Source organism: Paralichthys olivaceus, chromosome 2 (assembly GCF_024713975.1).
Source record: "Paralichthys olivaceus isolate ysfri-2021 chromosome 2, ASM2471397v2, whole genome shotgun sequence".
Classification (NCBI taxonomy): Eukaryota; Metazoa; Chordata; class Actinopteri; order Pleuronectiformes; family Paralichthyidae; genus Paralichthys; species Paralichthys olivaceus.
In genome coordinates, this window is record NC_091094.1 from 8749389 (window position 1) to 8762119 (window position 12731).

Below are 12731 nucleotides of genomic sequence, written 5' to 3' on the forward strand. Positions count from 1 at the left end.
AGTTATTCACCCTAAGGTGAATAGGGTTAGGGCTGAAATTAGGGTTAGGGTTAGGGTTAGGGTTGCAATTAGGGTTAGGGTTGCAGCCAGGGTTAGGATGAAAACCCATTGGAGATTGAAGATTTTCTTGAATAACTTTTGTTCTGAAGGTCATAGAGACTTGGAAGTTGGTTCCATCAGAACTAATGTGGGGATGCCCGATCCATTGGTACCATCCCCGAGCTTCTCTGACCTCCGGAAGGGGTCAAACCACCAAATCTCAAAGAAAAAGTACAAGATATTTTTGAATAACTTTTTTTCTGAAAGTCCTAGAGACTCGGGCATTTCACACATCATAAAGGGGAGACTGCCATGCACCCACACCAAATTTCAGCACGTTTCGAGCAAGCAGCGCAGAGTTATTCACCCTAAGGTGAATAGGGTTAGGGCTGAAATTAGGGTTAGGGTTAGGGTTAGGGTTGCAATTAGGGTTAGGGTTGCAGCCAGGGTTAGGGTTAGGGTTGCAATTAGGGTTAGGGTGAAAACCCATTGGAGATTGAAGATTTTCTTGAATAACTTTTGTTCTGAAGGTCATAGAGACTTGGAAGTTGGTTCCATCAGAACTAATGTGGGGATGCCCGATCCATTGGTACCATCCCCGAGCTTCTCCGACCTCCGGAAGGGGTCAAACCACCAAATCTCAAAGAAAAAGTACAAGATATTTTTAAATAACTTTTTTTCTGAAAGTCCTAGAGACTCGGGCATTTCGCACATCATAAAGGGGAGACCGCCACGCACCCACACCAAATTTCAGCACGTTTCGAGCAAGCAGCGCAGAGTTATTCACCCTAAGGTGAATAGGGTTAGGGCTGAAATTAGGGTTAGGGTTAGGGTTAGGGTTGCAATTAGGGTTAGGGTGAAACCCATTGGAGATTGAAGATTTTCTTGAATAACTTTTGTTCTGAAGGTCATAGAGACTTGGAAGTTGGTTCCATCAGAACTAATGTGGGGATGCCCGATCCATTGGTACCATCCCCGAGCTTCTCCGACCTCCGGAAGGGGTCAAACCACCAAATCTCAAAGAAAAAGTACAAGATATTTTTGAATAACTTTTTTTCTGAAAGTCCTAGAGACTCAGGCATTTCACACATCATAAAGGGGAGACCGCCACGCACCCACACCAAATTTCAGCACGTTTCGAGCAAGCAGCGCAGAGTTATTCACCCTAAGGTGAATAGGGTTAGGGCTGAAATTAGGGTTAGGGTTAGGGTTAGGGTTGCAATTAGGGTTAGGGTTGCAGCCAGGGTTAGGGTTAGGGTTGCAATTAGGGTTAGGGTGAAAACCCATTGGAGATTGAAGATTTTCTTGAATAACTTTTGTTCTGAAGGTCATAGAGACTTGGAAGTTGGTTCCATCAGAACTAATGTGGGGATGCCCGATCCATTGGTACCATCCCCGAGCTTCTCCGACCTCCGGAAGGGGTCAAACCACCAAATCTCAAAGAAAAAGTACAAGATATTTTTAAATAACTTTTTTTCTGAAAGTCCTAGAGACTCGGGCATTTCGCACATCATAAAGGGGAGACCGCCACGCACCCACACCAAATTTCAGCACGTTTCGAGCAAGCAGCGCAGAGTTATTCACCCTAAGGTGAATAGGGTTAGGGCTGAAATTAGGGTTAGGGTTAGGGTTAGGGTTGCAATTAGGGTTAGGGTTGCAGCCAGGGTTAGGATGAAAACCCATTGGAGATTGAAGATTTTCTTGAATAACTTTTGTTCTGAAGGTCATAGAGACTTGGAAGTTGGTTCCATCAGAACTAATGTGGGGATGCCCGATCCATTGGTACCATCCCCGAGCTTCTCTGACCTCCGGAAGGGGTCAAACCACCAAATCTCAAAGAAAAAGTACAAGATATTTTTGAATAACTTTTTTTCTGAAAGTCCTAGAGACTCGGGCATTTCACACATCATAAAGGGGAGACTGCCATGCACCCACACCAAATTTCAGCACGTTTCGAGCAAGCAGCGCAGAGTTATTCACCCTAAAGTGAATAGGGTTAGGGCTGAAATTAGGGTTAGGGTTGCAGCCAGGGTTAGGGTTAGGGTTGCAGCCAGGGTTAGGATGAAAACCCATTGGAGATCCCCGATTTTCTTGAATAACTTTAGTTCTGAAGATCATAGAGACTTGGAAGTTGGTTCCATCAGAACTAATGTGGGGATGCCCGATCCATTGGTACCATCCCCGAGCTTCTCCGACCTCCGGAAGGGGTCAAACCACCAAATCTCAAAGAAAAAGTACAAGATATTTTTAAATAACTTTTTTTCTGAAAGTCCTAGAGACTCGGGCATTTCGCACATCATAAAGGGGAGACCGCCACGCACCCACACCAAATTTCAGCAAGTTTCGAGTAAGCAGCGCAGAGTTATTCACCCTAAGGTGAATAGGGTTAGGGCTGAAATTAGGGTTAGGGTTAGGGTTAGGGTTGCAATTAGGGTTAGGGTTGCAGCCAGGGTTAGGATGAAAACCCATTGGAGATTGAAGATTTTCTTGAATAACTTTTGTTCTGAAGGTCATAGAGACTTGGAAGTTGGTTCCATCAGAACTAATGTGGGGATGCCCGATCCATTGGTACCATCCCCGAGCTTCTCTGACCTCCGGAAGGGGTCAAACCACCAAATCTCAAAGAAAAAGTACAAGATATTTTTGAATAACTTTTTTTCTGAAAGTCCTAGAGACTCGGGCATTTCGCACATCATAAAGGGGAGACCGCCATGCACCCACACCAAATTTCAGCACGTTTCGAGCAAGCAGCGCAGAGTTATTCACCCTAAGGTGAATAGGGTTAGGGCTGAAATTAGGGTTAGGGTTAGGGTTGCAATTAGGGTTAGGGTGAAAACCCATTGGAGATTGAAGATTTTCTTGAATAACTTTAGTTCTGAAGGTCATAGAGACTTGGAAGTTGGTTCCATCAGAACTAATGTGGGGATGCCCGATCCATTGGTACCATCCCCGAGCTTCTCCGACCTCCGGAAGGGGTCAAACCACCAAATCTCAAAGAAAAAGTACAAGATATTTTTAAATAACTTTTTTTCTGAAAGTCCTAGAGACTCGGGCATTTCGCACATCATAAAGGGGAGACCGCCACGCACCCACACCAAATTTCAGCACGTTTCGAGTAAGCAGCGCAGAGTTATTCACCCTAAAGTGAATAGGGTTAGGGCTGAAATTAGGGTTAGGGTTGCAATTAGGGTTAGGGTTAGGGTTGCAATTAGGGTTAGGGTTGCAGCCAGGGTTAGGATGAAAACCCATTGGAGATCCCCGATTTTCTTGAATAACTTTTGTTCTGAAGGTCATAGAGACTTGGAAGTTGGTTCCATCAGAACTAATGTGGGGATGCCCGATCCATTGGTACCATCCCCGAGCTTCTCCGACCTCCGGAAGGGGTCAAACCACCAAATCTCAAAGAAAAAGTACAAGATATTTTTGAATAACTTTTTTTCTGAAAGTCCTAGAGACTCAGGCATTTCACACATCATAAAGGGGAGACCGCCACGCACCCACACCAAATTTCAGCACGTTTCGAGCAAGCAGCGCAGAGTTATTCACCCTAAGGTGAATAGGGTTAGGGCTGAAATTAGGGTTAGGGTTAGGGTTAGGGTTGCAATTAGGGTTAGGGTTGCAGCCAGGGTTAGGGTTAGGGTTGCAATTAGGGTTAGGGTGAAAACCCATTGGAGATTGAAGATTTTCTTGAATAACTTTTGTTCTGAAGGTCATAGAGACTTGGAAGTTGGTTCCATCAGAACTAATGTGGGGATGCCCGATCCATTGGTACCATCCCCGAGCTTCTCCGACCTCCGGAAGGGGTCAAACCACCAAATCTCAAAGAAAAAGTACAAGATATTTTTAAATAACTTTTTTTCTGAAAGTCCTAGAGACTCGGGCATTTCACACATCATAAAGGGGAGACTGCCATGCACCCACACCAAATTTCAGCACGTTTCGAGCAAGCAGCGCAGAGTTATTCACCCTAAGGTGAATAGGGTTAGGGCTGAAATTAGGGTTAGGGTTAGGGTTAGGGTTGCAATTAGGGTTAGGGTTGCAGCCAGGGTTAGGGTTAGGGTTAGGGTTGCAATTAGGGTTAGGGTGAAAACCCATTGGAGATTGAAGATTTTCTTGAATAACTTTTGTTCTGAAGGTCATAGAGACTTGGAAGTTGGTTCCATCAGAACTAATGTGGGGATGCCCGATCCATTGGTACCATCCCCGAGCTTCTCCGACCTCCGGAAGGGGTCAAACCACCAAATCTCAAAGAAAAAGTACAAGATATTTTTAAATAACTTTTTTTCTGAAAGTCCTAGAGACTCGGGCATTTCGCACATCATAAAGGGGAGACCGCCACGCACCCACACCAAATTTCAGCAAGTTTCGAGTAAGCAGCGCAGAGTTATTCACCCTAAGGTGAATAGGGTTAGGGCTGAAATTAGGGTTAGGGTTAGGGTTAGGGTTGCAATTAGGGTTAGGGTTGCAGCCAGGGTTAGGATGAAAACCCATTGGAGATCCCCGATTTTCTTGAATAACTTTTGTTCTGAAGGTCATAGAGACTTGGAAGTTGGTTCCATCAGAACTAATGTGGGGATGCCCGATCCATTGGTACCATCCCCGAGCTTCTCCGACCTCCGGAAGGGGTCAAACCACCAAATCTCAAAGAAAAAGTACAAGATATTTTTAAATAACTTTTTTTCTGAAAGTCCTAGAGACTCGGGCATTTCGCACATCATAAAGGGGAGACCGCCACGCACCCACACCAAATTTCAGCAAGTTTCGAGTAAGCAGCGCAGAGTTATTCACCCTAAGGTGAATAGGGTTAGGGCTGAAATTAGGGTTAGGGTTAGGGTTAGGGTTGCAATTAGGGTTAGGGTGAAACCCATTGGAGATTGAAGATTTTCTTGAATAACTTTTGTTCTGAAGGTCATAGAGACTTGGAAGTTGGTTCCATCAGAACTAATGTGGGGATGCCCGATCCATTGGTACCATCCCCGAGCTTCTCCGACCTCCGGAAGGGGTCAAACCACCAAATCTCAAAGAAAAAGTACAAGATATTTTTGAATAACTTTTTTTCTGAAAGTCCTAGAGACTCGGGCATTTCACACATCATAAAGGGGAGACCGCCACGCACCCACACCAAATTTCAGCACGTTTCGAGCAAGCAGCGCAGAGTTATTCACCCTAAGGTGAATAGGGTTAGGGCTGAAATTAGGGTTAGGGTTAGGGTTAGGGTTGCAATTAGGGTTAGGGTTGCAGCCAGGGTTAGGGTTAGGGTTGCAATTAGGGTTAGGGTGAAACCCCATTGGAGATTGAAGATTTTCTTGAATAACTTTTGTTCTGAAGGTCATAGAGACTTGGAAGTTGGTTCCATCAGAACTAATGTGGGGATGCCCGATCCATTGGTACCATCCCCGAGCTTCTCCGACCTCCGGAAGGGGTCAAACCACCAAATCTCAAAGAAAAAGTACAAGATATTTTTGAATAACTTTTTTTCTGAAAGTCCTAGAGACTCGGGCATTTCACACATCATAAAGGGGAGACCGCCACGCACCCACACCAAATTTCAGCACGTTTCGAGCAAGCAGCGCAGAGTTATTCACCCTAAGGTGAATAGGGTTAGGGCTGAAATTAGGGTTAGGGTTAGGGTTAGGGTTGCAATTAGGGTTAGGGTTGCAGCCAGGGTTAGGGTTAGGGTTGCAATTAGGGTTAGGGTGAAAACCCATTGGAGATTGAAGATTTTCTTGAATAACTTTTGTTCTGAAGGTCATAGAGACTTGGAAGTTGGTTCCATCAGAACTAATGTGGGGATGCCCGATCCATTGGTACCATCCCCGAGCTTCTCCGACCTCCGGAAGGGGTCAAACCACCAAATCTCAAAGAAAAAGTACAAGATATTTTTAAATAACTTTTTTTCTGAAAGTCCTAGAGACTCGGGCATTTCGCACATCATAAAGGGGAGACCGCCACGCACCCACACCAAATTTCAGCACGTTTCGAGCAAGCAGCGCAGAGTTATTCACCCTAAGGTGAATAGGGTTAGGGCTGAAATTAGGGTTAGGGTTAGGGTTAGGGTTGCAATTAGGGTTAGGGTGAAACCCATTGGAGATTGAAGATTTTCTTGAATAACTTTTGTTCTGAAGGTCATAGAGACTTGGAAGTTGGTTCCATCAGAACTAATGTGGGGATGCCCGATCCATTGGTACCATCCCCGAGCTTCTCCGACCTCCGGAAGGGGTCAAACCACCAAATCTCAAAGAAAAAGTACAAGATATTTTTGAATAACTTTTTTTCTGAAAGTCCTAGAGACTCAGGCATTTCACACATCATAAAGGGGAGACCGCCACGCACCCACACCAAATTTCAGCACGTTTCGAGCAAGCAGCGCAGAGTTATTCACCCTAAGGTGAATAGGGTTAGGGCTGAAATTAGGGTTAGGGTTAGGGTTAGGGTTGCAATTAGGGTTAGGGTTGCAGCCAGGGTTAGGGTTAGGGTTGCAATTAGGGTTAGGGTGAAAACCCATTGGAGATTGAAGATTTTCTTGAATAACTTTTGTTCTGAAGGTCATAGAGACTTGGAAGTTGGTTCCATCAGAACTAATGTGGGGATGCCCGATCCATTGGTACCATCCCCGAGCTTCTCCGACCTCCGGAAGGGGTCAAACCACCAAATCTCAAAGAAAAAGTACAAGATATTTTTAAATAACTTTTTTTCTGAAAGTCCTAGAGACTCGGGCATTTCGCACATCATAAAGGGGAGACCGCCACGCACCCACACCAAATTTCAGCACGTTTCGAGCAAGCAGCGCAGAGTTATTCACCCTAAGGTGAATAGGGTTAGGGCTGAAATTAGGGTTAGGGTTAGGGTTAGGGTTGCAATTAGGGTTAGGGTTGCAGCCAGGGTTAGGATGAAAACCCATTGGAGATTGAAGATTTTCTTGAATAACTTTTGTTCTGAAGGTCATAGAGACTTGGAAGTTGGTTCCATCAGAACTAATGTGGGGATGCCCGATCCATTGGTACCATCCCCGAGCTTCTCTGACCTCCGGAAGGGGTCAAACCACCAAATCTCAAAGAAAAAGTACAAGATATTTTTGAATAACTTTTTTTCTGAAAGTCCTAGAGACTCGGGCATTTCACACATCATAAAGGGGAGACTGCCATGCACCCACACCAAATTTCAGCACGTTTCGAGCAAGCAGCGCAGAGTTATTCACCCTAAAGTGAATAGGGTTAGGGCTGAAATTAGGGTTAGGGTTGCAGCCAGGGTTAGGGTTAGGGTTGCAGCCAGGGTTAGGATGAAAACCCATTGGAGATCCCCGATTTTCTTGAATAACTTTTGTTCTGAAGGTCATAGAGACTTGGAAGTTGGTTCCATCAGAACTAATGTGGGGATGCCCGATCCATTGGTACCATCCCCGAGCTTCTCCGACCTCCGGAAGGGGTCAAACCACCAAATCTCAAAGAAAAAGTACAAGATATTTTTGAATAACTTTTTTTCTGAAAGTCCTAGAGACTCAGGCATTTCACACATCATAAAGGGGAGACCGCCACGCACCCACACCAAATTTCAGCACGTTTCGAGCAAGCAGCGCAGAGTTATTCACCCTAAGGTGAATAGGGTTAGGGCTGAAATTAGGGTTAGGGTTAGGGTTAGGGTTGCAATTAGGGTTAGGGTTGCAGCCAGGGTTAGGGTTAGGGTTGCAATTAGGGTTAGGGTGAAAACCCATTGGAGATTGAAGATTTTCTTGAATAACTTTTGTTCTGAAGGTCATAGAGACTTGGAAGTTGGTTCCATCAGAACTAATGTGGGGATGCCCGATCCATTGGTACCATCCCCGAGCTTCTCCGACCTCCGGAAGGGGTCAAACCACCAAATCTCAAAGAAAAAGTACAAGATATTTTTAAATAACTTTTTTTCTGAAAGTCCTAGAGACTCGGGCATTTCGCACATCATAAAGGGGAGACCGCCACGCACCCACACCAAATTTCAGCACGTTTCGAGCAAGCAGCGCAGAGTTATTCACCCTAAGGTGAATAGGGTTAGGGCTGAAATTAGGGTTAGGGTTAGGGTTAGGGTTGCAATTAGGGTTAGGGTTGCAGCCAGGGTTAGGATGAAAACCCATTGGAGATTGAAGATTTTCTTGAATAACTTTTGTTCTGAAGGTCATAGAGACTTGGAAGTTGGTTCCATCAGAACTAATGTGGGGATGCCCGATCCATTGGTACCATCCCCGAGCTTCTCTGACCTCCGGAAGGGGTCAAACCACCAAATCTCAAAGAAAAAGTACAAGATATTTTTGAATAACTTTTTTTCTGAAAGTCCTAGAGACTCGGGCATTTCACACATCATAAAGGGGAGACTGCCATGCACCCACACCAAATTTCAGCACGTTTCGAGCAAGCAGCGCAGAGTTATTCACCCTAAAGTGAATAGGGTTAGGGCTGAAATTAGGGTTAGGGTTGCAGCCAGGGTTAGGGTTAGGGTTAGGGTTGCAATTAGGGTTAGGGTTGCAGCCAGGGTTAGGATGAAAACCCACTGGAGATTGAAGATTTTCTTGAATAACTTTTGTTCTGAAGGTCATAGAGACTTGGAAGTTGGTTCCATCAGAACTAATGTGGGGATGCCCGATCCATTGGTACCATCCCCGAGCTTCTCCGACCTCCGGAAGGGGTCAAACAACCAAATCTCAAAGAAAAAGTACAAGATATTTTTAAATAACTTTTTTTCTGAAAGTCCTAGAGACTCTGGCATTTCACACATCATAAAGGGGAGACCGCCACGCACCCACACCAAATTTCAGCACGTTTCAAGCAAGCAGCGCAGAGTTATTCACCCTAAGGTGAATAGGGTTAGGGTTGCAGCCAGGGTTAGGGTTGCAATTAGGGTTAGGGTTGCAGCCAGGGTTAGGGTTGCAATTAGGGTTAGGGTTGCAGCCAGGGTTAGGATGAAAACCCATTGGAGATTGAAGATTTTCTTGAATAACTTTTGTTCTGAAGGTCATAGAGACTTGGAAGTTGGTTCCATTAGAACTAATGTGGGGATGCCCGGTCCATTGGTACCATCCCCGAGCTTCTCCGACCTCCGGAAGGGGTCTAACCACCAAATCTCAAAGAAAAAGTACAAGATATTTTAAATAACTTTTTTTCTGAAAGTCCTAGAGACTCGGGCATTTCACACATCATAAAGGGGAGACCGTCACGCACCCACACCAAATTTCAGCACGTTTCGAGCAAGCAGCGCAGAGTTATTCACCCTAAGGTGAATAGGGTTAGGGTTGAAATTAGGGTTAGGGTTAGGGTTAGGGTTGCAATTAGGGTTAGGGTTGCAGCCAGGGTTAGGGTTAGGGTTAGGGTTGCAATTAGGGTTAGGGTTGCAGCCAGGGTTAGGATGAAAACCCATTGGAGATCCCCGATTTTCTTGAATAACTTTTGTTCTGAAGGTCATAGAGACTTGGAAGTTGGTTCCATCAGAACTAATGTGGGGATGCCCGATCCATTGGTACCATCCCCGAGCTTCTCCGACCTCCGGAAGGGGTCAAACCACCAAATCTCAAAGAAAAAGTACAAGATATTTTTGAATAACTTTTTTTCTGAAAGTCCTAGAGACTCGGGCATTTCACACATCATAAAGGGGAGACCGCCACGCACCCACACCAAATTTCAGCACGTTTCGAGCAAGCAGCGCAGAGTTATTCACCCTAAGGTGAATAGGGTTAGGGCTGAAATTAGGGTTAGGGTTAGGGTTAGGGTTGCAATTAGGGTTAGGGTTGCAGCCAGGGTTAGGGTTAGGGTTGTAGCCAGGGTTAGGGTGAAAACCCATTGGAGATTGAAGATTTTCTTGAATAACTTTTGTTCTGAAGGTCATAGAGACTTGGAAGTTGGTTCCATCAGAACTAATGTGGGGATGCCCGATCCATTGGTACCATCCCCGAGCTTCTCCGACCTCCGGAAGGGGTCAAACCACCAAATCTCAAAGAAAAAGTACAAGATATTTTTGAATAACTTTTTTTCTGAAAGTCCTAGAGACTCGGGCATTTCACACATCATAAAGGGGAGACCGCCACGCACCCACACCAAATTTCAGCACGTTTCGAGCAAGCAGCGCAGAGTTATTCACCCTAAGGTGAATAGGGTTAGGGCTGAAATTAGGGTTAGGGTTAGGGTTAGGGTTGCAATTAGGGTTAGGGTTGCAGCCAGGGTTAGGGTTAGGGTTGCAATTAGGGTTAGGGTTGCAGCCAGGGTTAGGATGAAAACCCATTGGAGATTGAAGATTTTCTTGAATAACTTTTGTTCTGAAGGTCATAGAGACTTGGAAGTTGGTTCCATCAGAACTAATGTGGGGATGCCCGATCCATTGGTACCATCCCCGAGCTTCTCTGACCTCCAGAAGGGGTCAAACCACCAAATCTCAAAGAAAAAGTACAAGATATTTTTGAATAACTTTTTTTCTGAAAGTCCTAGAGACTCGGGCATTTCACACATCATAAAGGGGAGACCGCCTTGCACCCACACCAAATTTCAGCACGTTTCGAGCAAGCAGCGCAGAGTTATTCACCCTAAGGTGAATAGGGTTAGGGCTGAAATTAGGGTTAGGGTTAGGGTTAGGGTTGCAATTAGGGTTAGGGTTGCAGCCAGGGTTAGGGTTAGGGTTAGGGTTTTAATTAGGGTTAGGGTTGCAGCCAGGGTTAGGGTTAGGGTTAGGGTTGCAATTAGGGTTAGGGTTGCAGCCAGGGTTAGGATGAAAACCCATTGGAGATCCCCGATTTTCTTGAATAACTTTTGTTCTGAAGGTCATAGAGACTTGGAAGTTGGTTCCATCAGAACTAATGTGGGGATGCCCGATCCATTGGTACCATCCCCGAGCTTCTCCGACCTCCGGAAGGGGTCAAACCACCAAATCTCAAAGAAAAAGTACAAGATATTTTTGAATAACTTTTTTTCTGAAAGTCCTAGAGACTCGGGCATTTCACACATCATAAAGGGGAGACCGCCACGCACCCACACCAAATTTCAGCACGTTTCGAGCAAGCAGCGCATAGTTATTCACCCTAAGGTGAATAGGGTTAGGGCTGAAATTAGGGTTAGGGTTAGGGTTAGGGTTGCAATTAGGGTTAGGGTTGCAGCCAGGGTTAGGGTTAGGGTTGCAATTAGGGTTAGGGTGAAAACCCATTGGAGATCCCCGATTTTCTTGAATAACTTTTGTTCTGAAGGTCATAGAGACTTGGAAGTTGGTTCCATCAGAACTAATGTGGGGATGCCCGATCCATTGGTACCATCCCCGAGCTTCTCCGACCTCCGGAAGGGGTCAAACCACCAAATCTCAAAGAAAAAGTACAAGATATTTTTGAATAACTTTTTTTCTGAAAGTCCTAGAGACTCGGGCATTTCACACATCATAAAGGGGAGACCGCCACGCACCCACACCAAATTTCAGCACGTTTCGAGCAAGCAGCGCATAGTTATTCACCCTAAGGTGAATAGGGTTAGGGCTGAAATTAGGGTTAGGGTTAGGGTTAGGGTTGCAATTAGGGTTAGGGTTGCAGCCAGGGTTAGGGTTAGGGTTGCAATTAGGGTTAGGGTGAAAACCCATTGGAGATTGAAGATTTTCTTGAATAACTTTTGTTCTGAAGGTCATAGAGACTTGGAAGTTGGTTCCATCAGAACTAATGTGGGGATGCCCGATCCATTGGTACCATCCCCGAGCTTCTCCGACCTCCGGAAGGGGTCAAACCACCAAATCTCAAAGAAAAAGTACAAGATATTTTTGAATAACTTTTTTTCTGAAAGTCCTAGAGACTCGGGCATTTCACACATCATAAAGGGGAGACCGCCACGTACCCACACCAAATTTCAGCACGTTTCGAGCAAGCAGCGCAGAGTTATTCACCCTAAGGTGAATAGGGTTAGGGCTGAAATTAGGGTTAGGGTTAGGGTTGCAATTAGGGTTAGGGTTGCAGCCAGGGTTAGGGTTAGGGTTAGGGTTGCAATTAGGGTTAGGGTTGCAGCCAGGGTTAGGATGAAAACCCATTGGAGATTGAAGATTTTCTTGAATAACTTTTGTTCTGAAGGTCATAGAGACTTGGAAGTTGGTTCCATCAGAACTAATGTGGGGATGCCCGATCCATTGGTACCATCCCCGAGCTTCTCCGACCTCCGGAAGGGGTCAAACCACCAAATCTCAAAGAAAAAGTACAAGATATTTTTAAATAACTTTTTTTCTGAAAGTCCTAGAGACTCGGGCATTTCGCACATCATAAAGGGGAGACCGCCACGCACCCACACCAAATTTCAGCATGTTTCGAGTAAGCAGCGCAGAGTTATTCACCCTAAGGTGAATAGGGTTAGGGCTGAAATTAGGGATAGGGTTAGGGTTAGGGTTGCAATTAGGGTTAGGGTTGCAGCCAGGGTTAGGGTTAGGGTTAGGGTTGCAATTAGGGTTAGGGTGAAAACCCATTGGAGATTGAAGATTTTCTTGAATAACTTTTGTTCTGAAGGTCATAGAGACTTGGAAGTTGGTTCCATCAGAACTAATGTGGGGATGCCCGATCCATTGGTACCATCCCCGAGCTTCTCCGACCTCCGGAGGGGGTCAAACCACCAAATCTCAAAGAAAAAGTACAAGATATTTTTGAATAACTTTTTTTCCAACTAGTCATAGCAACACGACGAAGATTGATTCGTACACAAGTTAATGATTCTGTTGATACT